The sequence below is a fragment of the Lepidochelys olivacea genome (assembly GCF_965140295.1).
Source record: "Lepidochelys olivacea isolate rLepOli2 genome assembly, chromosome: 13".
NCBI classification, from domain to species: domain Eukaryota; kingdom Metazoa; phylum Chordata; order Testudines; family Cheloniidae; genus Lepidochelys; species Lepidochelys olivacea.
Genome location: NC_140423.1, coordinates 14,590,516 through 14,616,864, shown reverse-complemented (window position 1 = coordinate 14,616,864; position 26,349 = coordinate 14,590,516). Strand labels below are relative to the sequence as shown.

The following is a 26,349-nucleotide window of genomic DNA, read 5'->3' as shown; positions in this document are numbered from 1 at the left end:
AGAATGGAAAGAACAAAGACAAAGACACTCACATTATTAGACAGATTTAATTAGTCTGAATGGATATTATGCTAGATGAAGCAGTGAGCTGTGAAATTAACCCTTGATTACGGATTGGCGGATCATGCTCAAAAAGCAACTCAACCCTTTTTGAATAGAAGTGCAGTTCTATCCTAAGCCCCTTCATCCCCACAACCCCTGCAGGAAACTAAAGCTGGGGAGGGGGGCAGAATTCTTAAAGGAACAGCTCTTAGAGATAAAATTTTGAAAGTTAAGGCAGTCTCTCTCTACTGCTTTCCTCCCAAAGATGCAAGTCCACAGATCTGAAGCTGAGTAGTTCACAAGTGGGCAGATTTAGTGCAAACTACATACAGTACGATTCATCCCAGTTTCTTCCCTTATCCATACTACCAAAAAAGGTGCCAGTATGACAAATGGATGATACAATGCTCGTATTTAAGGACATATTTCATGCCTAATTCTTGCACCTCCACCAGTATGAATAAGCCCCGTACTTAAGCTAGAAAACAAATTATATGTATCATGTAATTGGTTTCAGCTAAGTGGTGAGTTAAAATTATATTAGTCACCTTCAGAGTAGAGTTTAGACTTTTGAAAGGCCAGTAAATATCTGACAGGCCCTGAAGCATAACTACAATCATGTAAATACCAGTAGGTACTCTCACAAACTGTAATTGTGCTACCTCTGATGCTACACAAAGTTGGTACTTAAGTATGTACTATATTTTTCATCATCATTCCCAAACCACTATGTCAAGAATTAGTAATTCCAGTGAGCACCATTACAAACTCATTGCATATCCTAAAATATATTTATATAAAATACAGTGATAGTCTCATAAACCTTAGAGAGAGAGAGAGAGAGTTATTCCTCTCCAGTTGCTCAACTTCTTATGAGGGCAGCTAGACTCTGATTTTCAAAAGTGCCTTGGGGCAATAGGAATGCCACCCTTCCAAATGGAGTTAGGCATCCATTAGGCATACTCCTGGAACAACTTTGGAATTCCAGCTTCAGTACATAGTTGAATGGCCTGCAGATTGTTACCATGTCGAGGCTTAAAACTAAAAACAGGGCTGGACATGAAAACGACTTTGATGGGACACCTCTAAGAAATGGTGTTAGTTAACCTAGTGAATAGCACTCTTCCCTCTGACACATTGTTGAACCAATGCCCCAGTATGGTGCTGAGCTGCCCTGTTCTACTTGAGGTGCCATTTTTCAGTGACACAATAAAAGTGAGTTACCATGTTTACCCGAGATATGGTGGCATTTCAGTGATGGTGAGTAAAGTAATTCCTCTATAAAGCACACTCTGGAATGAAAGGCGCTAATAGTACATTAATGTACATTATTGTCATCATAGGACAAGAGGTAGCAATTATCCTCAAAGAGGGAGGAATTTCTGCCAACATCATCTTTGGTTCCTCTAGTGTAGTATTTTTTTTTTTTTGCATACATGATCATTAGAGAAGAGAGAGCATGATAAAGTGGCTAGGAAAGAGAGCTGGGAAGATCATGTGACGTGTTCCTGAGGCTGACACTGATTTGCTGATTGAACTTGGACAAGTCACTTCACCTTTATTTAGAGAAACAGCACTGCCCTGCACAAGTGCAAAGTATTATTATTTATTTTTATACCTGCTGAGGAGCTTCTCCTTTATTTTTAGTAGTTCATTACTCAGACATTAAAAGTTGCTCTGGCCATGTTATAGAATATTGCACCATTGTGGGAGGAGCTGAATTCAAAGCCCAGCTATGTCTCCTCAAGCCAGTGTGCTGCAAAGTAGCTTTGACCTGGCTATTTGCAAGTCCGGAGAGGGAAGAAATGTTTCCTGTTACTGTAACACCGACAGACACACACACGCACCCGGTCGTCGGCGGGTGGGATCGAACCTGGGATCTCTGCAGTTTAGTGTTTGAGCCTCTATTGCATGAACTAAAAGACACAGATCTCTTAGCCAAGGCTGTAGCAGAGTCATCAATCACTAGCTGGGCTAGGTGCCACTAGAGGGGGACAGAGCATCACACCAAGCAGACCTGGGTTACAATACTTCCCTGGCTTGCCCCCCTGCAATATATTTTGAGGGCAAAGCACAGATTTTTTGTCTTTGGTTTACTGCTGCTGCTGTGGGCCAGGTGGTACAGAGATTACACAGGAAAGACTCCTGACGTTCTCTCTCAGACATGTGCAGTGGCTGGATTAAAATGGTGCATGTGCCCTGCCCATGACACATTTGATGGGATCATTACACAGTAAATACAGATTTCGGGGGGCGGGAGGAAATGTGTGTGTTTAGATTAAAAGGGTACAAAGCATCCAAAACTAGGTGAAAAAAGCTGGTGCTAAGAAAATGGGCATCTGTCTATGTATCTTAATTGTTATTTGCCTGTCATCACAGTACTGCATCTAGACACCACATACTGTAACTTGTGATGCTCGTATGGCAGTTTCTGTCACTGTGATATTCTCAGTGTTCTGTTGCCCACAATCTCACATGCTCACCTGCTTTGCATGGTAGGGTAGTTTGGTTAGTACATTTGGCTTTCATATGGAACATCAGCAGACATGGGATGTGCTAAACATTTCTTTGGACAACACCATCAAATCCAAACCATACTGAGTAAGTCACCCCAACAGTATTATGATACGCTATCACATATGAGCCAGTACAATGGATATGTAATATATGGTTACATATGGACCATAATGTAGCTCTTGAACGTCTGGTAACGCATTGCTGGCTCTTCAGTTTTATATTGCAGCCAACCTTGCTGAAGAATGTGTGCTAGGAGATTTGACCCACATTTGAAGGGCTTGATCCTCATTGCATTTACACTGGTGTAAATCAGAAGGAATTCCATTTAAGTCAATGAAGTGACTCTAGTGTAAAAAAAGAGCAGAATCAGGCACTTTACTCCACACACATTAATTATATGGGTTTCTCCCTACCCGCCATAGCATATATGGTTATAATTACGTATACTGGATCCTCTCTCCCTAAGGTTCACATTTGAAGCACTGTTTCTCATCATTCATTTAATTCAAAAGAACGGTAGCAATTACAAACCACCACCACCCCACACACACACACACACACATACACCTCCTTTATTTTTCAAGCTGAATTATTTCAGAGGTAGCTTGGTGTGTCAGCTTGTAAGTCTATAAAACAGTTTTCTACCAGCTGGAGATCCAACATGCTACATGAATACATAACAGTGCCTAACCAAGAAGGTTTGTAATTCAGTAATTAGCTGTAATTAATGAACACAAAGTGAAGACTCATTTACAGTTTAAATTATCACATTAGCTCCTGTCACCCTCTATGTACACAAAACAGCAGGAATTCAATTATTTTTATTCTTCAAAGCTAATTTAAAATTTAAGGAATGCCATTACATGAAATAATAGGTAGGAAATGTAATAGAAATCACTGAGAACAGTTGGCCGTCCTTAGAATGGAAGGGAAAAAATGCTATCAGTGATGATTTGGAAATGTTGTTTCATCTGTGAACAGATGAAGGATTGAAATCTATGCTCTGTTCAGTGTATTTAAAAAGAAAACGAGTTTGGTGGTTGCTACATCTCTGTGCGGGAAGAGCCATTGTGCATAATTGTAAAAGCAGTTGATACTGATAATGCTGTTGATAGTAACATGATGACAGCATGGAAATGCTCACACCATTATCTTTAATGGGGCTGAGTCGATTGCAATGGCATCAAGTCCGTGTAATATTCACCAGTCTTAGTTGTGAAACTTCAGCCTAGCAGGCCTTAAGTAATTGTCACTTTGCAATCTGCCTACAGTGTGTGTGTGTGTGCACGCGTTTGGGCAAAATGCTTTCATTGTGCTTTTAAACCCGCTATGAAGCATTCTCTCTGCAGCTGCCACAGATACTTTTCTCCAACAGTTCAGACCAAAAAAAAAAAAAAACCCAAGAATTCTAAACCCATATGATGATGCTTCTGCAGCTCCTACACATCTGCATTACAACCCTTCTTTTTTTGTTCTTTATTTCTTACTCAGTTGCCTTTTCATTTGAAATAGGCCACGAGAAGCTACACAGGGTAATTTTTCATAGGTGATCGACTGCTGAGTTGTGGGTTTACGTAGACAGAGGGAAGGCAGCGATAAGGCAAAGAGAGAGGATTCTATTAGCGAAATGCAGCAGTAATTAATGAATCCTGCCAGTAATTGGGAAGGTGTAAGTCTCTGTAATATCGTAATGATAGTCATCCGTTCTGTGCATCCCCCATCACTCCGAACGATCCCTCATCGTCTCTCTGATCTCAGACACTTAGCCATGCAAATCTTTCTGACAGGACTTTATGTCTTTGTCTCCCTAATTGGACAGTATAGAGTTGTTTATGGATATTGCAGACATTTAGACCTCAGTTGGAGGTTGTTCAAAAATCGTTAGCGAAGTTGCCTTAACAGCATTGTCAAATATTTTTTCCCCTGTTTCAATATCTGTTTTTAACCCCGCCATGGTTTGTGATGGAATTAACATTTTGACAATACTTTGCCTGGTCCCGGGCTCAACACATGATTGTTCTTAAACCGTTTTTTTGCAGGAAAATAAAAATTACTGTAATTCCTCATCTTCTTGAAGATAAAACTTGAGATGGTGGGGTAATATATGATGCTCTTTTAATGGCATCTTCAGTTCCAGGGGGGGAAATTAAGAATGCTGATAGAGACAGTACCCCTTACAAAAATTACAGGGAATTTGTTTGGGTCTGCTTCTGAATTAAACCAGAGTAAATCAAGAGTATCTCTGTTGACTACACAGGAGCTTACACCAGTGTAAGTAAGATCAGATCAGACCTTATGTCACCATGCATTGGAAAAACTGCACATCTCTTCTTTGCACATCAAATCTTTCTGTGTACAAGTGACCACCAGCTTGTGGCAACAGGTGCTCAAGTAATATATAGCACATTATATAGCATACGCACTAACAGATTAGAGAGCAAAATCGCCTTTTCTTTTTAGAAACGTAGCATGTATTTCATATTTTTAACTGTCCTTATGTAAAATCTGCTATATATGAAAAGAGAAGACTTTCCCGGCCCAGGGGGAAAATCCCAGAAGAACTAGAACATGAGCACAGGGAGCTAAACTGCGTCCAAGAAAGAGCACCAGAAATCAAGACTACCTCAAGCGTTATCCCCAAATGTCGGTCCTACCGAATGTCAGGTAGAGAGACTTGAAGAATCAAGAGCCTGAATTTGTAAACCCTTTTGCACATGTGTAATCCTTATTCATGCAACTATTCCCACAGGTCACTGGGATTACTTGTGTGAGTAAAGAGGATCAGATCCCATGCTATATGATATTTGATATCAAATTAAGGCCCTGATCCTGCTCACACTTATGAACATGCTTATTAGAGCTAGTGGGAATATTTTTGTTTAAATTATTTTTTAACAAAAAAGTGCTGTTTTCATTCAAATTGAAACATTTCAAAAACATTCTCAGTTTTGACGAAATTTCATTTTAAAATGAACTAAAACATTTTAATAATATCAACTTTATTTTGACATTTTCAGGATAGAACATTCTGATTTTTTGTTTGTTTGTTTCAGATTAGCTTTTTGAAAAGAACTGCATTGTTTTAGATAAAAAATAAAAAGTTAAAGGTCAAAAATCAGAATGAAATGTTTTGATTTTATCAAAACAAATGTTTCAATAGATATGAAACAATGTGTTTTTCTTTTATATTTTGTTTCATGGGAAATCATTTTGTTGTCTTCCATTTGGGAAAAAAATGGGAAAAAAAAAACCAACCAGAATTTGTGGAATTTCCCACGAACTGGAAAATCCATTTCCCTCCCAGCTCTAATGCTTACCTTTACTCCTGTGAATAGTCCCTTTGATTTTATTTAGAATTACTCATAGAAGCAAAGTATAAGTGTTTACAGAATCAGGGCCTAGTTTGATATTGGCTCAATATTAGGTCTGGGCAAATGGTGCTAAAATATTTGCATAGATGCATCTAACTAAAATTAAAGAAAGATAGTAAGCAAATTTTTGTGCATGGGAATGTTTGTGGAAAGAAATCATGCAAGTATTTATTCACATGAGCAGCCACACCTATATATCTGGCAACCATATTGAAAGCTCTTTGTGGTTTTGGGAGTCATCCAATCAGGGAGTAATAAAAATACCATGTGGCTTAACTGACCAATTGCACAAAGTGAATAGTGACTTACTTAAAGGGAAATAACCTAGAGAAATAGTTGTGGTAAATATATACTTAATTTGATTACTCTGGTGCTTTCCCAGAGTTCTAGGCCCTTCCCCAAAATCTACACCAATTTTTTTTTTAATTGAGTATTGAAAATTTTGAATGTAAAAGAGAGACAAATATGTTGTGTTTGTTGTGTTGTTGTAGCTGATTGGCCCCAGGATATTAGAGAGACCTGAAGAAGAACTCTGTAGTTTGAAAGTTTCTCTCTTTCACCAACAGAAGTTGGTCCAATAAAAGATATTACCTCACCCACCTTGTCTCTCTAAATTTTTTGGTTACATTTTTGTGAAAATTGTTTCCCATTTTCCAACCAGCTCTGTAATACTTTATCAAGTTTTCAGTTACACATTTTCCAGTTAATAGATTATCTCGCTAAAATATAAGCACTCTACCTATAAGATCCTACCAATATCACCTTTCAGTCTATAGCCCCTTCACCTATGAAATTCTGCCTTCCTGAATTCCTGAGAAAAAGGATTGCATTGCCGTGTGCCTGGAAGGTTAATGAAAATCCATCTCTGGAGAATTAAGGAGGGCAGCACAGTCCAGAGTTGAGGATATTTATAGAATTTGGACCATTTGGCCCTCTATTCTATGTTTCTCCATTCCTGAGCTTGCAGAATCTGAGGGGATAAAGCAAAGGTACTTTTAAACCCCTGTTGTACCTCCAATACCCTAGTTAGTTTCAATTCTATTCTCAGAGTAGCAGCCGTGTTAGTCTGTATTCGCAAAAAGAAAAGGAGTACTTGTGGCACCTTAGAGGCTAACCAATTAATTTGAGCATAAGCTTTCGTGAGCTACAGCTCACTTCATCGGATGCATACCGTGGAAAATACAGTGGGGAGATTTATATACACAAAGAACATGAAACAATGGGTGTTACCATACACACTGTAACCAGAGTGATCACTTAAGGTGAGCTATTACCAGCAGGAGTTCTGTTTCTCCTTGCTCCCAGTGGGCCATAGGAAGCAGAGAATGGGCTTAGCACAGAGCATTCCAGCCATTTCCCCCGACACACACACACACACACACCCTTCCTCCTGGTTCGCCTCCTCTCCTCCCTTCCCACTCCTGGCCTGCCCCCAGCAAGCCTCCTAACCCAGGAGAGGAGCCAAAAATAATAAAGCCACTCCAGCAGGTTTATACCAGCAGGGCGAGTTCTGCCCCCTGTATGCTGCCAGAGCAGCGTAAAGGGGCCAGAGCGCAAGGGAGAATTAGCCTCTTTGTCTTTAACATTGCATTTCATTGTGGCTGACCCCATGATGCAAACACTAGTCAAGAGACTGGCTTATATGTCTGCTAGAACCTTCTTCCCCAGCCCCAGGAGATGAATGTATTGGCATTTCGTGCTTTTAAAAAAAAACAAACTACCCTTTCCAGCTTCCAAAACTTCTGTTGGTGCAGCAGTCTATGACACTGGATACAAACTGCTGTGCAAAGTAATTGCCAAATGCTTACATAAACACATAAATAAGACAAATAAATTTATTTTCATTATTCATATTTTCTGCTCTTTCCTTCCTTTTTATTTATGCTTTAAACAACAGTTACAGTAAATATAAGGATGTAAAAAAATGCCTGCTGTGGACAGAAAGATGATCAAAAAAGCCCTGATACAGAGCAATTCATGTTTCTTCTTTACAATCACTAACGAATCTTAACTTGAGCCATGTTATGTTCCCATGTGAGTGATAAGCAATGATTTATTATGAAGTGTCACGAAATCGGAATGCCATACAGTGAGACGTGAGCTAGTGGAAAATGTGTTCCCTGTTTCCCAGCCTCATTACTCAAAGATGCAGTGTCCCTTTCTCAAAGTCTAATTTACCTGGCTTTTCAAGGCACTTTTTAGCAAAAGGAACCATACAGGGAATGAAATGTCCAACCCTGACTAGCCTTGATGCCCACCAGTATCACCAAATATATTATAATACTGGGTCACTAGGCCTTGCTGGAAGCCAAAAAGTATGGTCAGTTTTTCAGTCCCGAAAGATATTACTCAAAAAGCAATAGCTTGGGGTTGTACCATCTATTGTCTCATCAGCACTGTCAGCGCATTAAAAGGAAATAAAGCAGGCCTGTGAGGAGGAGTCAAAAGGAGAAGTTTTCTTTATGCTTTGGGCTTTCTCGTAGTCTCTAATGATTCCCTTCTCCCCAGGATCCTAATTCAAGCAACTGGCATGTGGTATATTTTGCAGATAAATCAGCAGTGGAAAAGTATGTGCAGCTCTGGCACACAGGGTTGGTGATTTAACTTGTATTTGCTCAAGAGCCAGCCAGCCACACTGACTATTTTTTTAAGGTGGGGAGGTTTCTATGTACAGGCTTTCTCCAAAAGAAAGAGAAAAGTAGTGTGCTCTGCATTAATGAATGTAGTCATCCCCCTGCACTGCTGACTAGTTCATCCTGCAGAATGTAATCTGAAGAGGCAAGGTGAGTGATTTAAGAAGTCTTCCAGATGCCTGTTTAAACTCTTCAGGGTGGGATTTATAAAGGTATTTAGGCAATTAGATACCTTGGTGACTCCCACCCTAAGGCTCTGATCCTGCAAACATCTGAGCTCAGCAGGACCATTTGCCTGTGTGAAGTTGAGCGCACACATAAATGTTTGAAGAATCAAGAGCAGTGATAAGTTGGCACATACGTTGTGTCAATAATCACTGCAGACTTCCTGACTGGGTAGTTTGAATACCAACTATAGGAGTCAGTGAGAAGACTACGAATAGAACTGAGTGAAAAGTTTCATTTCAAAAGTGAAACTTGCAAATTTCAGCTTTTGGCTGGATTTGCAAAAAAAAACAAAAAATAAAACCTTAAAATAGCAATTTCTCAACAATGTAGTTTTGCAAGTATTTCCCATAAGAAAGAGTTTTTTTGTTTTGAAAGCACCTTCTGATTCTGTTACAATTAAACTTTTTGAGAAAGATATTGAAACAAACAATTTAAACTGACTGGAATTCACAAACTTCATGGCAAACTCATTTTCTCTGAACTTAAGCAAATCCTTTGATATATGAAAATTCTGCTGATTTTCAGGGGTGTTATAATTGGCTCGGGCTATTTTCGTATTTTACTTTGATAGCAGCAGTTGCTGTCATTGCAGAAAACATGAAAATCATCAGAAGAAAATTAGCTAGAATTTGATCTTACATAAAATGTTGTGCAACTTACAAAATTTCACAAAACTTTTTTAAAATATTTCTGCTAAATTTTGGTGACGCAAACTAAAACGGCTGCTACTCTGAAACTCCAAGAGTTTTTTCACAGCTCTGACAATGTCTGCTTTTTCAGAGAAATGTCTGTGTGGTGTTCCATTCTGAGCTATTGTGAGCAAACTTGGAAATACAAAGAACCTTTCCCAGCCAGGTGTGGGTGACAGGAAAGAGGGAGATTATTGTTCTAATAATTTGAGGGTATGTCTACAATACATTGAATCTCAGATTCTGGATCAGTTGACTGCGGTTTGTGGAGCTCAGGCTGTGGGACAAAAAATAGCAGTGGAACCATTCCTGTTTGGGCTGGAATCTACACTGGTATTTTTAAACCCACAGCCTGAGCCCCAGGAGCCAAGTCAATGCACCCAGGCTCGGAGACTTGGCGCCACGGGTTTTTCCGTGCAGTGTAGACATACCCTTTGTTAAAACTTATCACCGTGCCTTCCCACTGTCCCCACACATTCTGGTCAGAGGGGAAGATCAGCAAAGAAATCTACATTTATCACAAATTTCACTTTTCTATCTATGGCCCCCATGACGGTCATATCTGAGTGCCTCACAATCTTTTATGTATTTATCCTCACCACAACCCTGTGACATGTGACTGTGAAGTACTATTATTCCCATTTTACAGATGGGGACGTGAAAGACTAGGGGAAATTAATGGGACATAGGCACCTAAATATTTTTTGAGGATCTGGGCCTAAGTGACTAGCCCATGGTCACACAAGATGTCTGTGACAGAGAAGGGACTTGAACCCAGACCTCCCAAGTCCCAGTGCCTGAACCATCTGTATTCTCTCTCTCTCTCTCTGTCATTTCCCTTTTAGTTTGGCCTTGTAATTCACCTTTAAAGCATACTCCTGTCCTGAGCTGCTTAAGGTACTTCAAAATGTAGCAAGGCACCCAGTGTCTCATGAACCTTTTGGTGCAGCCCTTTTATTTTTACTGTATAACCCATTAGACTAATACCAACACTTAGACTGAAGCATGAGATCTAACCTAAAGCACCCAGAAAAGGTCACAATTTTGCTTGTGACCTGTATTGACAGTTGCTTGTTGAAAAGAAACCAGAATTCAACTTTGTTGTCCACATTTTCAATGCAGCTGCCAGCAACTAAGTATCTTCCAGAGAGGGCAGATGGTGCCCTGTACAGTGAACAATTTAAATTTTTAGAAAATGCAGCAACTAGGCAAAAAGAAACGTTTTTTGTCTCCAGGAACATGCTGTCAATAACATCTGCTCTCAAATATACCACAAAATTGATGACTATGCCTTATTTATGGAAACAGCAACAAATTAAATTATGTTGCCTTTTTCTTTTCTTTTCAAGCTTGCAATCCTTGCACATACCCATGTGTTTCTTTCCTGTACAAGTGATTAGGGGGGACTAGTCAAATGTCAGGGTATTTCTTTGTCTGTGTCTGTTAGAGGTCAGGTATATTTTTATTTATTTGTTAACTAGCATTTATATTCTAGTGGCACCTCAAGGCCCCAGATGAGATCAGGAGTGAAATCCTGGTCCCTTTGAAGTCAATGGCAAAACTTCCACTGACTTCTGATTTCACCCCAGGACACACACATAGTAAGAGACAGTCTCTACCCCCAAAAACTTGCAGTCTAAACAGACATGTCAGACAAAAGGTGGGAAGAGAAACAGAGGCACAGAGAAGGGATGTGATTTGCTCAAAACCATTCGCAACAAGCCCAGGCCTCCTGACTCTCAGCCCAGTGCTCCAGCCTCTTCCTGACCAGAAGCTGACAAAGAACTTAATGGCTTCTGCAAGCTTGTATTGTCTGGTCACAAATGCCCCCGTTCAGTAAAATACTTACGCATATGCCTAAGTGCTTTGTTGAATCAGAGTCAAAGTAGGGAAATCTATAGCAAAGCTTCAACTGAAATCAGAACAAGAGAAACTCAGAAAATGGAAGAGAAAAAATTCAATATAATGCATTTCAAAGAGATTATTTATGTTTGCAATTAATGGGCCAGACCCTTAGCTTTTGTAAATCAGCATAACTTCATTGATTTTAACAGAGAGATGGTGATTTCCAAACTGGATCTGACCATGATCTATAATTGTGATGATCTTGGTATTGAAATCCTCTGGACTTTTTGTCCATCCTCTTAAAGCTGTATTTTCTAGAAAGATTCTTCTCAAATGGATGTAACTTTAATGTCCTTCAAGTGTCTTTCAAATGTAGCTCCCTAAATCCCAATCAACAAGAACTCAAGATCCCCTACGTGTTTGTTGTCCATAGTGTCCTTTGCATACAGACTGAAGCATTCCAATATCTCCTGGGCTGTAGAACAAATTTCTCCTCCTTTGTCTTGTCACTCATTCTGATAGTTATATCATGGGCAGCAAACAATTTTTTAAATAAATGATGCCAAGTGCATCTCCCATTTTGCGGGGGGGGGGGGGGGGGGGGTGAGGTGGAGGGTCAAAAGATTTAGTATCCAAGGCCTTGTGTCTGTGTGTATGATGTCACAAAGATTTAATATCCAAGGCCCTGTCTGCTCTGCATGGAGATTAAAGATCAGTGGTGAGTTGCCCTGATATCCTTCACCAAAATCTCACCTCTCCTCATACTCCCCTAGGGGCATTATGGAGTAGTTGATTGCCACTTTCATCATGTATGTAATGTAGTTCAGAAGCACTATAGGAAACTTAAGAGGAAGTGCAATATGGATCTGATCTCAATGAAATCATTGAGAGTCTCTGCATTTGACTTCAGTGAGAGTTGAAACATAACTTAAATGAATGTAAAATATTATTACAAAATATTGCACTAATAATAATTATTTTAACCCATAACCATCTTTGCTGATCATACAAGAATTTCTGTTTTGTAAACTAAAATATGTTCTATGAAACTGTAGTGTGCTGTTAAATGCCCTTCCGGAAGGCTACTCCTGCTATTAGGCTTTACTATGGATATGCGGACAAAACTTAGATAGAGGAAATGCTTTGTATAATCAGCATAAATAATTTACAGTAGCATATTATTTAGATTGACATACCTTCAGTTATAATTATGGATAACCATACAGCATTTAGAGTCTGTAATATTATCATTAGTTGTCAAAAGAGTCTTACATCAAGCAAAATTTACCCAGATTTCTTCTTTCTTACTAGTTGGATATCGTACATATGAACATTTATTCTTGAAGGAACAGATTTTCTGCTGCCATAAGAGTGTAACAAAAATAGGTAAAAAATGACATCTAGAAATAATGTTTGGTAACTCCATAGCAATTACCTGTGTCTTTCTGTAGTGCTGCAAATTAGCATCTTATATCCAACTGTTTTAGCACTATATGGGTCGGATCCAAAACTCATGGAAGTCAATGTCTTCCACGGACTTCAATGGGCAGATCAGGTCCTATAAGAGCTAAGCATTATTAATTAATTATATTATATTATTATTATCTAACTGATAAAGCAGTGATAAAACTATTTTAATAAAGTCCTGAAACTAGAAGGAAAAATGGTAAACAGATGAGTCTGCCATCATCCTATTGGGTCTGGAGGGCCATATTTCTTCCATAGGTCCTGACAAACCATTTGTGATATAAATTCCAATGGAAAGGGCTTGATGTGAAAAGCATAGGCAACACATTCTGTCATACCAGCTGGATGTAAACTGCAGTACAATTAGTATAACTTTTGATTGGGATGAGAGAGGCAAATAAAGTGCAGTGCCTAGTGCATGGAACTGAGGGAAGTGTAGGGCCTATGATAAACAGTTGAGCAGTTTTGAGTCCATACACACACACAGAGCCCTTAGCTGTTGACAAAGGGTTAACTGTCCAGTCTCAAATTGCAGACACACCGAAGAACTGCTCTTCAAAAAGCTTCACAGAAGTTTTATGGTGGGATTCAAATGATGAGAGGGAGGGTGTTTGCTCTATGAGTGGGAAGGTGCTTACTGGAAGGAATTTTGAGTCCTGACACAGCTGCATTAAAATAGATATAACTTTTTACATCTGTTGACAGCTTGATCATTAATGTTAAATAAAAGCAAAGTCTCAATGTCTTTGCATCTGATGCTTCACATATGCTGCACAAGACCAGCATGATGAACAGCACCAAAGGAATTTTTAGATCATAATTAAAGTTACACACTTTACCTTTCTTGATATTGAAAGTTGAGCCACACTAAAATAAATGCCCGGGCAGCAACATCACTTTCCTAACGAATACCATTTGAAAACCAACCTCTTATGCTCCAGTCAACTGTTGCACTCTCTAATGACACTCTGTTTCTCTCTGAGACTTGATATTGAAATGCATAAACAATTACCTTATTCATCACGTCTGCACTGTATGGGGATTCAGACAACTATGACTAAATTCCCAAAGTCCTGCCCCGGCCTGCATTGAGAGCAATATTCTCTGGAAGCATGTTCCATTCTGGCCAGTATCGGGCCAATCCAGAGGCTGCCTCCTCAGCTTGTATGAGGTATGTAGGCATCCTGCACTTCAGATCCACTATGGATCTGAACACAGCCCTAACAAAAGGCTTAAGTAGAGTGCCACAGGTGAGTTTCATTCTGGGTTAGGTTTAGAAAACTCTCTCCAAAAGCTTGATGCACAAGTTGATGCGGTTTGAGTGCCACGTACGTACTCAGGATCCTTTGTGCTCAGTGATTCTGCAGTTGTAAAATTTGCCACAGAATCCACCTCTTACTTACTGCAGAATTTAAGGCCTGGTCTACATCTAAAACTGGCGACATTGCTCTGGAGCATGAAAAATCCACATCCTTGAGAGACGCAGTTAAGCCAACCTAAGCCCCACTGTAGAAACCACTAGGTTGACAAAAGAATTCTTCTGTCAACCTAGCTATTGTCTGGAGGGGCTGGAATTACTGTAGCGATGGAAAGACCTCTTAAATAGTTATGTTTCTAGCCCTCTCCTCTGTGAAGAAAACCCTGAAAATGTGAAGCAGGAGTAGATTAGGCAGTGTTGTCCTTCAGTGAGAAAGCCACCTGAAACATCAGCCCTGCAAGGTGTGAATTACCCCATTCATCTCAGTGGAGTGTTGACTCTGAAATCTAGACAACATTTTAAAATGTCAACATTAACCATTGTCAGCATTTATCATTTTAGTGGAAATATCTATCTACTGTACTTACCCACTGTCTTGACTGTTTGTTGTGCATTCTTGGGTGCTGAATGCTTGGGTGCCCTCCACACTGCTGCAGTCTCCAGCTTCTCTCCTACCAACTTCTCCATTGCAGTTGTGCATGGTCAATGCAAAACTCTGAATTCCCCTGAAAACATGAGGAGATTGTAAAACAAACTGAATATCAAAATAAATAACATGGAGTCTACTCTACTGTTGGTAGTTTTCATTTTCAGATTGAATTTATTGAAAAATCTCACATTATTTTTAATTTAAATGAAGCTACCATTGGTTTTGCAGTCTGCTGAGCCAGATTAAGGAACGATTCCACATAATTTCATCCTGCTTGCTGCAGAGTACATGGGCCTTGAATAGTCTGTATTTTTTTCATAAACACGTTTCTCTATCTCTTGCTGATCCTTTTTTCCACCCTCTTTCTGTATTGGATTTCACTCTGTTTAAGTCTCTGCTTCCTTTTTCACCTTATTTTTGCACTGTTGTGTTTTTTGTCTGCTGTTTTTCTCAGTCTCTTGGACCCGGGACATAAGCCAAAAAGCACTCAAATTTGAATTAAACTTTTAAATCCATAATTTAAAATTAGGTAAAAGTAGCACTCTATCCCTATCCACATCACAAAATAAGCCACTTAGTGTGTTCAGTAGCTGTGGGATGGCAGAATTTATTTTTTATGGAAGAGCCACGGTTTTAGTAGTAGAGAGTTGGGTTGTGGGAAGGGAGCATTATTTCCAGGAATGACCAGAAATAACATGATGGTGGCCTGTTTAAAGGCAAAGTGGATACCAAAATATCCATTCAGCCTGGATCTTACAACATCCCTTTGATCAGAGTAACACAAGGTTCATTATACTGAACAGGTAATACTCATTGCTAGAGAATGGCAAGCCTAGTACATGTTTGGGATATGCAGGGTGATGGACTTAGTGGGCCAGATTCAGATATGGCATAAGCAGCTGCAACAACTCGACTTCGTTTGGAGCTACAGACACTTATCCCAGGACACAAATGGATTTAATTATCTGTTTTTTGTTCGTTTGTTTTTTGGGTCAATCTCTGTTGTCTGAGAGCTTCTGAATTGTTCTGGGATGTCACAGAAACTGAAGCTGGGAAATTATTGAGAAAAATATATATTTGATAAAACCTAGATTCATGATTTCAAGTATAATAATATATACATACATATTATTATTCTGATTACAGGACAAATGCCTTAGTTCCAGCTCTCCAGCCCAGGCTTCCTGCACTGAGCCCGTCTCCACGCGTCACTCCACTCCTGACATTGAACTCCCGACAACCCGGACCGAGAAGACTGCCAAAAACACTCCAGCTATTCTTCTTCATCTTCACTAACAATTTGGTAATGAAGTATTGATTTCCACTCCCCTGCTTATGGACGATATTAGATTTTCATTGATAAACTGCACTGGGGCTGTCTAGTCTCCACTGTCCCTTTTTGCTGTCACTAAAACAAAGTGCCACTGAAGTAAGATAATGACTGAGAACACTGATGTACTTATTTCATCAATTTGTAACACTTGACAGGAAAAAAAAAAGTATACTTCTTCATAGTTTAATGTCCAAGTGTGCTACACAAGATGCCGTCACACTGGAAGCTTTGCTTTTCATGGTAATGTCCATTCCCTATTTATAACCCCTTTGGGATCGTTTGTCTAAAGGAAATGTTTCTATTCAGTGCAGCTATTACTGTTGCACCTGGGTTGCTCAATCCAGTCATTGCACTAGGGATCAATACATCACAGTAAGTAGAAGAATTATTAAGTTAAACCAGATTCTGAGCCAAAAAAACTCTGAACAATGTTAATCTTCTGTGCAAGTTGTTCAGATAATTATGTTTAACCAAGTTGCTGCCAAAGATTTGTTTAAAATGGATTATTTTCAGTTTGTTTTATTCATCAGATATATATATTTTTTAAATCTCCATTACTGCATATGACAAGACATATGCAATGGAGTGATTTTTAAACAAAAGCACTATTGTTAGATCATTGAGCATTATCATATATATATATATATATATATATATATATATATATATATATATATAAGAACCAAATTCATCTCCATTACTGTCAATGGGGTTACTTTGGATTTATGCTATTGCAAATGAGATCAGAATCTGGCCTTCGTACTGTCTGTTGGGCTTGTCTATTACTACACAAAGCACAGCTTACTTTTAAAATCAGCTGAAACCCAGTAGGGTAGGAGGGGAGGGCTTCAATTTAAAATTTGTTCCTGGAACTTTTTTCATTAAAACTTAGAGGTCCCAATTTTAATTTGTGGAATATTCATGATAATAATGAGATCTAATTAAGACATCCATTAAAAGCCCGTTAAAGTTAATTTAACGTAAAAATTCCAATAGAACTGTATTAGATTTTCTCCATTAAATTAACGTTATGGATTTTTAACGGATGTCTTAATTATACATTATTATTAACGGGAATACTGTATTACACAGATTAAAATCGGGTTCGAAGTCAACTCAGAAAAGCTTCCAGGATGTTTTAATATTACAAACCTCACATGACTTAGTGCACTGTATGGAAAATCAAGCTCATCAGGCACAGCTCTGTTTACTCTAGCTGAGCATTTGCTGTACAACTAAAGCAACCTAGAATAGATAAATTCATCACTGCATTTAAAGAATAAATTTCCTTATTCTCAAAGGATAAATAAGTCTGAATCAAGATGTAAACTGCTACTCAAGATGAAAGATTTAAAGTATGCTCGGCACAAAATTGAGATGTGGATCTTTTTTCAAACTCAAGACAATTTGGGGCTTTGCTTTTTAATTATTTTATTTAGAAGCTGAAGGATAAAATAAAAATGCAGCCATGGCAAAATGAATCTAAATAGATTTATAATATTCCTTATTTCCGATGCAGGGTGGGCGATGTTGGAATTGGTTGGGAAATTTTGACATGATCCCTAAACTCAACATCGGGAGGGGGACCTTGTTATTTACCTCCTAGGAAACATGTTGCCCTTATGCCACATATAATAGCAAATTGCTTTTTTTATGGCATGCATAACCTAGATGGGGAAAAATATGGCGCTTGAGGGAAGGAGGGAAAAAGTAAATGAAGTTCCAGGAATGTCATTCTGAAGTAATGAGGCATGGACAGAAAATAGACCCCTCACATCATCGGATTGAGATGGCAGTCGAAATAGCTTCATTGAAGTGTCAGCACTCATCCATCAATCAATCATCCACAAGGAAAAATAGCGACAGTACAACGGGGCGGCTTTTACGGGATTTACTCATGGGCATAGGGAATAGCAGCTCAAATGTAGTCCTGACATGAAAAGCAAGGTGCTGATATTATTTTTTATGATGGGAGGATCATAAAGTGAATTGAGAACAGAGAGATCTGTCTTTGCTTAACCTATTCAACTGGAAATGAACGGAGCTCAACTGGAAATGAACGGAGACTTCAGATGGGTTAAGACTGAAGCATGCACTGTGCCAAGCCCTGTCCATTGACAACAAAATTCTATTAAAGTGAAATCAATGCATTAGCATTGGGTTCCTCTGAAGCTGTTAAATCGCACAGTCCAGATCAGGGTTATTAAATGAAGTTACGTAGTGTTGGGGAGGTGGGGTGGTCCCTCCAGTGTGAGTCCAGCACTACTATCAAATTCCACTTTGGGGAAATATGGATATTTCCAGCACCAAGAATTTTTCTCTTTCTTAATAAATAAATAAATAAATCCATTTTGTGACATAAAATACATTAGCAAATACTAGGGGCTGGGGTCTGATCCTGTTCCCACAGCACTCAATTGGCAAAACTCCTATTGACTTCTGACAGGCCTAATCCTGCTCTACACTGAAGCCGGTGGAAATTTTTCCATTGATTTCAATGGACGCAGGCTCTATATGTGCAACATTTTTGCTGCCTTTTTTTTTTTTTAAACAGCACAGCGGGCCAGATTCTGTAAAGTGCTGAGGAGCTAAGCCCCCTCCATTCCATCCAAGTCAATGGGTGATGAGGTGATACTTGGGGAATCAAGCCACAATATTTTGGGCTGTAGGGCCCTTTGGTTCGCTCTTTATTCACAGACCAGATTCTGACACTCTGTTAGTGAGATTAACCATGAAGATATGGGTTCATTTCTTCAAGAGGAAACTCTGTCTCTACAATCTGTCATGCCTGGACTACCCTCCTTCCCTCAAGCAGACCTTCTCCTTCAGCAGAGAGACATGTAAAATGAGGCATTTGTAGCAACTGGGTAATAGAACATGCACTCTAATATGAATTATGCTGACACATAATCATGTTGGGACCAGTGAGTGCAAACAGAGATGAAAAGTTACCGCTTTCTCTAGTGGAAGGTCTGTGCTCTCTTTTTTTACAGGGTGCGCTCTCTCCTTGTTTTATTTATTTCATTTATTTATTTAGTAAATAACAAGTTGTTGCATGTATGAAAAGATTTCAAAAATGCCTGTGGGGGCTAACGGGGTGGGGAGCAAGTTTACAAGATTAGCGCCATTGTTCCTCAGTGCCAGTTTACAAGAGCTTGATGATCATAGAATCATAGAATATCAGGGTTGGAAGGGACCTCAGGAGGTCATCTAGTCCAACCCTCTGCTCAAAAGCAGGACCAATCCCCAATTAAATCATCCCAGCCAGGGCTTTGTCAAGCCTGACCTTAAAAACTTCTAAGGAAGGAGATTCCACCACCTCCCTAGGCAACGCATTCCAGTGTTTCACCACCCTCCTAGTGAAAAAGTTTTTCCTAATATCCAACCTAAACCTCCCACACTGCAACTTGAGACCATTACTCCTTGTCCTGTCCTGATGTCGCAGGGCTAGATCTGTTGGACCAGATTCTCAGCTAGGGTAAATCTGCATAGCTCCCTTAACTTTAACTGAACGATGCCGATTGACACCAGAAGAAGCTCTGGCCCAAAGAGCACAAGTAAAGGATCAACACCAGCCTAGAGAACAGAGCCTGATTTATTCAAGAAAACTAGGTGCTGCATGGTCAAACGCTAGAACAACTACTTCATTTAGAATCTGGCCACAAACCTTTATTCCACCATTCTAAACCTTAATTATTTTGCCTGCATCACTGTCCTTTGGGAACATTTTAGATACACTTTTGAATTAAGTGACTTTTTTTTTTTACAAGAGGATATATATAAAAAAGAAAATATACATCTCTCTCTCTCTCTCTCTTTCTGTATCTGAAGCAGGATGAGTTGATAGTTTATCTGTCATATAAATCAGGTAACACAGAAAATCACTGCATCTTTTCTCTGTCGCATCTACTCAATAGCTATCGTTCTGACTTTATTCTTATTGGAGATCATCAAAACATTAATTAAAAACCTGGTGATCAAACAGCCGAATCTTTATGATTCATGTCTCTGCTTATTAACAAGTGGCATATTGGTACACCACATATCCAAGCTGCTTATGCTTTTGCACGGCAATAAAGCATTAAGAATTGTTACCCTTCTGTACGGCTCTGCAAGGTGTATTTAGAAACCATAGCCTCCTTTCTGCTACTGTACATGTCTAAATAAGCCATTTCACCATTTTTTAAAATGATTTTTAAAGGGGTGTGTGGAATTAGCAACAGCTTAGAGCCTAAAATATGAGAATTGAAAGTACTCAGCAATTTTGTAAATAAGGCCCTAATTGTCCAGGCACCAGGGGGTTGTGTGGGAGTGGAGGGGAGGATATCTAGTTTTTAAAAATGGCTATCATTAGTTCAATTACAATTTAAAAAAAAAAAAAAAAAACTTTGAAAATCAGCTAACATATCCAGTAATTACTTGTCAATCCAACTTCATAAGGATTTTTATTACCTACTTGTAAAAGTAGTTACAAGACTGACCTCACTGGCTCCTTTAGCAATCATGGAGGATATAACAAGTCATTTTAAAAATCAATAATTATATATTAACGCAGTAAAGGGTGAAGTCCCAAGGAGTTTTTAGAAGTTATTGTGTCAACTCTCACACATTTATAAGGCAAGGATTATTTTCTAGTGTTCTCTTTTTTTTCCCCCCAATCATTTTTAATAAACTACAATAATAAATAAAGTGCCATATTTATTGGCATATAAACCAGGCTATTTATACCAAAGGTTCATTTCCTAATTTGCTTTAAGAAATAAGGCTTAGGGGAGTGGAGAGTGGGGCTTTGGAAGAAAGCAGGGCGAGGTCTGGAAAGCCTTGTGAGGCTGAAGAAAAGGCCCTATGAGGCCTGGGGCAGTGCTTAAGTGAAAGTTGGGCACAGCTCAGAGGGGATTTGGCTTATGCCGGGCTCACCTGTTGTTGTTAGTTACTGAGGTTTCAATCCTGCCAGGTGCTGAGCAACACCTGAGTGGCCAATGTTTTAGTGCACCAGCCAGAGTAGGAGCACAGTCTGGAATGCTCAGTACCATTTTTGTCAATTTTTCCCAACTAGCTCAAGGCGCACTCCTACCCAGCTGCATGGAGGAAGGTTGGGGTGAAGAAAGATCCCTGCCTCCTTACCCCCCGCGTGCCACCCTGCCTCTGACTGCAAAGTTCATTGCAAAGGATGCAATTGTGCCCAGTATAAATAGATCTCAGTAGCATTTGTCTTTTGCCTTCACAAACAGATGAATGATGCAATTTATATTTAAAACTCCCTCAATAAAGACAATATTAATCACAGATTCCAAATCAATACAACACAATTACAATAGGGTTTAAAGGCCATCAATCACCTTGCAGGGAAATTGACATAACCACCTCCTAAACAGGTAAATTTATATGTTGAAAAGGTACTACTTGCATGTGCCCCTATACTTGCAATGGCCCTACATATAACCTGACATATTATTTCTGTTCCTTGAGACCATGAGATACATATTTATGTGAGTGCATAGCAACCCTGACCCACTGACCTCAGTTCTCTGTGCTTCTTATTGCAGAGGACCTGTAGATTAGTTTCTCTGTGGGTTTTGAAGAAAGCCATAGTAAATGCAGTGAGATTCTGTTTCAGTGGGCATAGCTTTCCTGATGAGTACCTTTACCTCTCAGAATTTTCTCCATAATTTGCAATAGTTTATTTTTTAAACAAATGTGAATTATTTTCTGTTGAAAAAGTATAGCAAGATACTAACATGCTCATTTACTTTCCTTAGTGCACATAGTTCTTCAATAATGTCTCTGAAATATTTTAGACAGAAAATGAAATCTGTAAACTCAGGCAGATATTATCCTGAGTCCTTATTTGTTTTGCAGAAAAAAAGAGAGAGGGTAAAATTGCTGGATTTTGAGATGCATGAAGTATCTAAACAATGAAAAAACATGCACTTTAAGGTAGATTTCAGTTTACATTCCATCAAACTAAGGTCCTGACCCAACATCACTTGGAGTCAATAGGAGTCTTTCCACTGATTTTGATGGGCACTGGATCAGGCCTTTAAAGGAATAACTCCATAAATAAACTCTTCCGGATAGTTTTTATTTCCTGTAATATTTGATCTCATTCATGCACACATAATTTAGGATTTGTCCTTACTCTAATCCTCTTCAGTGGAGAAAGAAGGCTTTGGGTTGTTTTGTTTGGTTGGGTTTTGTTCTTTTAAATAGGATCAATCAAAATAAGTACAATCAAAACCTTTGTGTGACTTAATGTGCAACAATTATAAAATCCCAGAGAGAAGCCCTATATCCATTGGGCTGAGAACTTCGTTTCAAATATTGTTTAGAATCAGCTTAGTCTGATTTGGTTTGAACAAATTTCAACCAGCCATGGTAGACAAGACCAAGCCATATTTCAAGCAACTTTTAAAATTATGGAGCAGATTCTGAACTCATTTACATTAGTACAAATCCAGAGTAACTTCTTTGAAGTCAATAAAGTTATTCTAGATTTACAAGGGCATAAGATCAGAATGCAGCTCCACTGTTTCTAAATTTGTTTTTTTAACATACTAAATGGTATTTAAAACACCGTCAGCAAATGCAGTCCCCAGCCCATGTCAGATGGCATCTAAGGCTTGGTTTACACTTAAAAAGTTTTACTGGCATAGCTATGTCATTTATTAATATGATTTTTTTTCATGAAATAGTTATATCAGTAAAAGCCGTAGGATAAAAATAGCTATATGAGTACAGCTTATTTTGCTTCGCTTACCTGGAATAAACTATCTTGGAATAAGTACTTTTATTCTCGTATAACTGCATCTACACTAGAGTTTGTTTTGTTTTGGTTTTTTTGCTGTTTTAACTTAAGCTGGCAAAACTTTTAAGTATAGACAAAGCCTAAGGTAAAGATGTTTTGTGTACCAAGTGTCTGTATAGTATTTTCTTTTGAGAGTATTTTAAAAAGTGAAGTAGCTGTTCCACCAGACTTACCAAGAATAATAAACTCCAACTTCCACCTCATCTTCATTCTCAGCTGGTGAAATGTCTTCAAGCCTTTGTAAAATGCCCTGTTGGATAAAACAGATTAAATACTAATCCTAGCAGGTCACACTTTGCTTCTACTTGAGTTAGATTATCTACCTGTGCAGGCCTTCTTCCCCACCTGCCCACCCGTCCACCCCCCCCTTTTTTTATTTTAATTTAATTTTATTTTATTTTGTTAGTACAGCTAATATCTTTCATTAAACATTCCAGATGAGATGGCAGGAAAATGATCAATGTTTTGCTTTTAAAAAGAATCAAAAAAATTGTGCAAAAATACGAATATATTGCAAAGTGGTGACTGATTTATCTTGAAATACAAATCCACAGTTGGGTATCAGCCCCAAGTGAAGAGTTGTATTTACAGAACTTAAACAGCCATGCAATTATGTCTCAGATGTGAAAGATTTGTATGGTAACGTTTTCACATACTAAATGGTCCATGTAACATTCAGGAATTACATATCTCTCTGTAGCTATGTGAATATAAGCAGATAGATATAGATAGCTATGTAGATGTAGACACATATCTAGATATATATGCATATACATACAATATGCATATATATAAAAAGCATGAACCATTCTGTGGCTGAAGTAACAGCTGTACACTATTTGCACTGAGCAAAAACAGCAGGAATCTTCAGGGCATACAATGCAGTATTTTGGCTTTATAATGCAGCAAATGCTGGAATGTGCAATACAGGTTGCAAAAGCTGACAAGCTAAACAGTTTTTATTTGGCTCAGGGTACTTAACTATCATATATCTCTGGTACAATATACCTTTTTGTCTAGTTCATAGCCATCACTTATTAATCCCATCCTTTGTTTTTTTCCTAATGTCTTGAATATGTCAGTGTGAATCATAAATATCCATCCCTATTTAAAATAATGGAGCACAGTTGGCCACCCCAGTAAATCTGACAGTCAGCTATTTCTTGCTCTGAGCAAACGCTTGTGGTGTTTAGTAAGTTTGCTATTGGCAGCATCTTCAGGTTACATTCTTGACCATAGGTGTTAGTTCTAGAATTTTGTTTTAAAGGTTAAAAATGCGTTATCAAAAGCTCACTTCTCTTTGGTCAGACAAAAACCAATGTATATACCTGTACTACAAATCGCAAAAAGAAAAGTAAACAATTTTTTATATTAACAAAGGAAAGAGGACTCCTTTCAAAGAGAAATCACAGTGACTTTATCTGTAGAATGTTTTGGTGCTTGTGCACTCATTTTGTAACAAGTGCATGTTGTACAGAATATATTGCCTGTATACTTAGGGCAGGGGGAAGGGGGAGGGGGGCACATCAAGCTGCTTTTCATTGTGCACTGCAGCTTGGTTGGATGGAAAGTTAAGCCTTTGATGCATTTTTATACTGTACATATTTGTATATATTAACTATATTGCCATGTTATGAACACAGATTTTGTTATATTTGCTTGTTTCTGTTTCCTACAAAACTGGTCCATTCTGGGGGATAATTTTTTTAATCAAAAATTTGCTTGTAATTTGTTTTTGTTTTCCTTGGTCGTCATCTTTTTATGGTTTATAAAGGAGTTAGGGTTGAGTTTACAGATGAACGATGAGAAGCAAGTCTGTGTTTGCATGAGACCTGCCCAATTGCTGGCTATAGGGGAGGGGGGAAAATCTAAGTCCAAATTTTGCTTTTAAGGCATGCCTAGTCCCATACATGTACAATTATTCTCTTTGTATTGTATCTAATAGTGCCTGAATTTTTTGCTTTAAAAAAGTCTTCTTAGAGGAACAATTCATAATTGTCAAAATTTGAAACATTAGCTTAATTTTGTTTTCATGACCCCTCATTTCTCCTCCTTATTTATTTTGTTGCTGTTATAATGGGCCCCAAGGCCATTTCTGACATTCCAGTGTTCTTCTTCCACATTAAGGATGTTTTTAAAATTACTAAGATTATTGAGCCAATAGGCTGTTTTAATCAAAACCATGTTTCACTTGGTTTTGATGATTATGAATGGTCTTTACAATGAAAAAAAAAAAGAATAAAATAAAAAGAAATCCTTTCTCCTAGGAGGATTGTACCACCTAGTGGTCAAAAAGATTCATCACAGATATGCATCTTCCCAATATTTCTGTCTTTCTCAAATCCAAGGTTCTCAAAGGTGGCAATTTTGCTTCACATTATTTGTCTATTATCATTAACTTAAACTAAATAACAAATTGAAAATGTTAATGGCATTTTTTCTTTGGTTGATTGCTAAATAAATTCATATAATTTATACTAGAGGAGATTACTGCTTTTATTGTTTTGGTGTCCCCAAAACCAATTATTAACAATCAAGGTCTATGTATCTCATTACATTTAAATCAGGTCAAACCTGTTTATCCAAGGCCTTGTTTGATTTACAAAAGAATGGCTGTGTACTGGTACACTTAAGATGTATTTCTGTGTATGATTTTGCAGCATTGAAATCTCTCACCAATGATATTTTGCTCTATAATTTTTATCACTGCAAATAAAATCACTCCAGTTTTAGAACTGTAATTAAAGTCCCAAATAATAGATGATGCATCTTTATCTGTTGTGTTTAAAAGAAAAAAAATCCCAAACTGTTCATATAATCCTGAATGCCTCATTTCCATAAAAAAGGTTGCTATACATATATTATTTACATTTTTAAACATGGTAATTCTTTCCTTTGTGGCAGAAAATGTCTCTTTCTCACTGCAGTTATTGGAAAGCAACTGTTCACATCTGAAACGTTATCGTAATTTGCATCAGGAAACCGAACTACAGACATTAAGGACTTGGGTGTGTTCAATTATGATTTTGCTGGAGGCTGCCCCTCATTTTAATGCTGCACTCATTGAACTACCTTTCTGAAATCTAGCTGATATGGTTCACCATAGACATGCTTCACAACATCATTAGCTTTGCAAATGGCTTCATTTCAGTCAATGCAGACTTCAGTTTTGGCCAATTGTAAAATGGAAATTTAAAAAGGGAAAAAAACAGATGCACTTAAAACATGAAAAGAATTATTTATATGATAAAAATATATTTAGATTTTCAAAGCACAAGACTGAACAGAAGTGCTCTTTTTATGCTTTCTGAAGATGTTACTGTTAAAAGTCTTTCTACATCAGGCTTAATAAATCTGTAATGACATTTGATGGATTGATTTCTGTGTGGGTTCTTTTTTTTTTTTTCTCCTTTCTTTCAACAGAGAGAGAAAAAGTCTGACCTGGAGAGATTGTGGGAGTAAAATCACAGGAATGTGCCTGTTTGAGTAAAACTCAATGACCCATTTCCAGC

At 38.2% G+C, this 26,349-nt stretch overlaps 1 protein-coding gene and 1 long non-coding RNA gene across 2 annotated transcripts in view; one reads left to right on the top strand and one right to left on the bottom strand.

Moving 5' to 3' along the window:
* The window catches only part of TSHZ2 (teashirt zinc finger homeobox 2), a 259,344-nt gene extending 242,821 nt beyond the window's left edge, over positions 1 to 16,523 (top strand). Inside the window, exon 3 of the mRNA XM_084645610.1 lies at positions 15,846 to 16,523. The gene's annotated coding sequence lies outside the window, so the exon portion shown is untranslated. The remainder of the gene's footprint in view (positions 1 to 15,845) is intronic.
* The window catches only part of LOC311529579, a 52,207-nt gene extending 26,089 nt beyond the window's left edge, over positions 1 to 26,118 (bottom strand). The window contains exons 1-2 of the long non-coding RNA XR_014713843.1: positions 23,011 to 26,118; positions 14,638 to 14,775 (exon numbers count right to left, since the gene is read on the bottom strand). This is a non-coding gene — a long non-coding RNA (uncharacterized lncRNA). The remainder of the gene's footprint in view (positions 1 to 14,637; positions 14,776 to 23,010) is intronic.
* Positions 26,119 to 26,349: the final 231 nt, after the last annotated feature.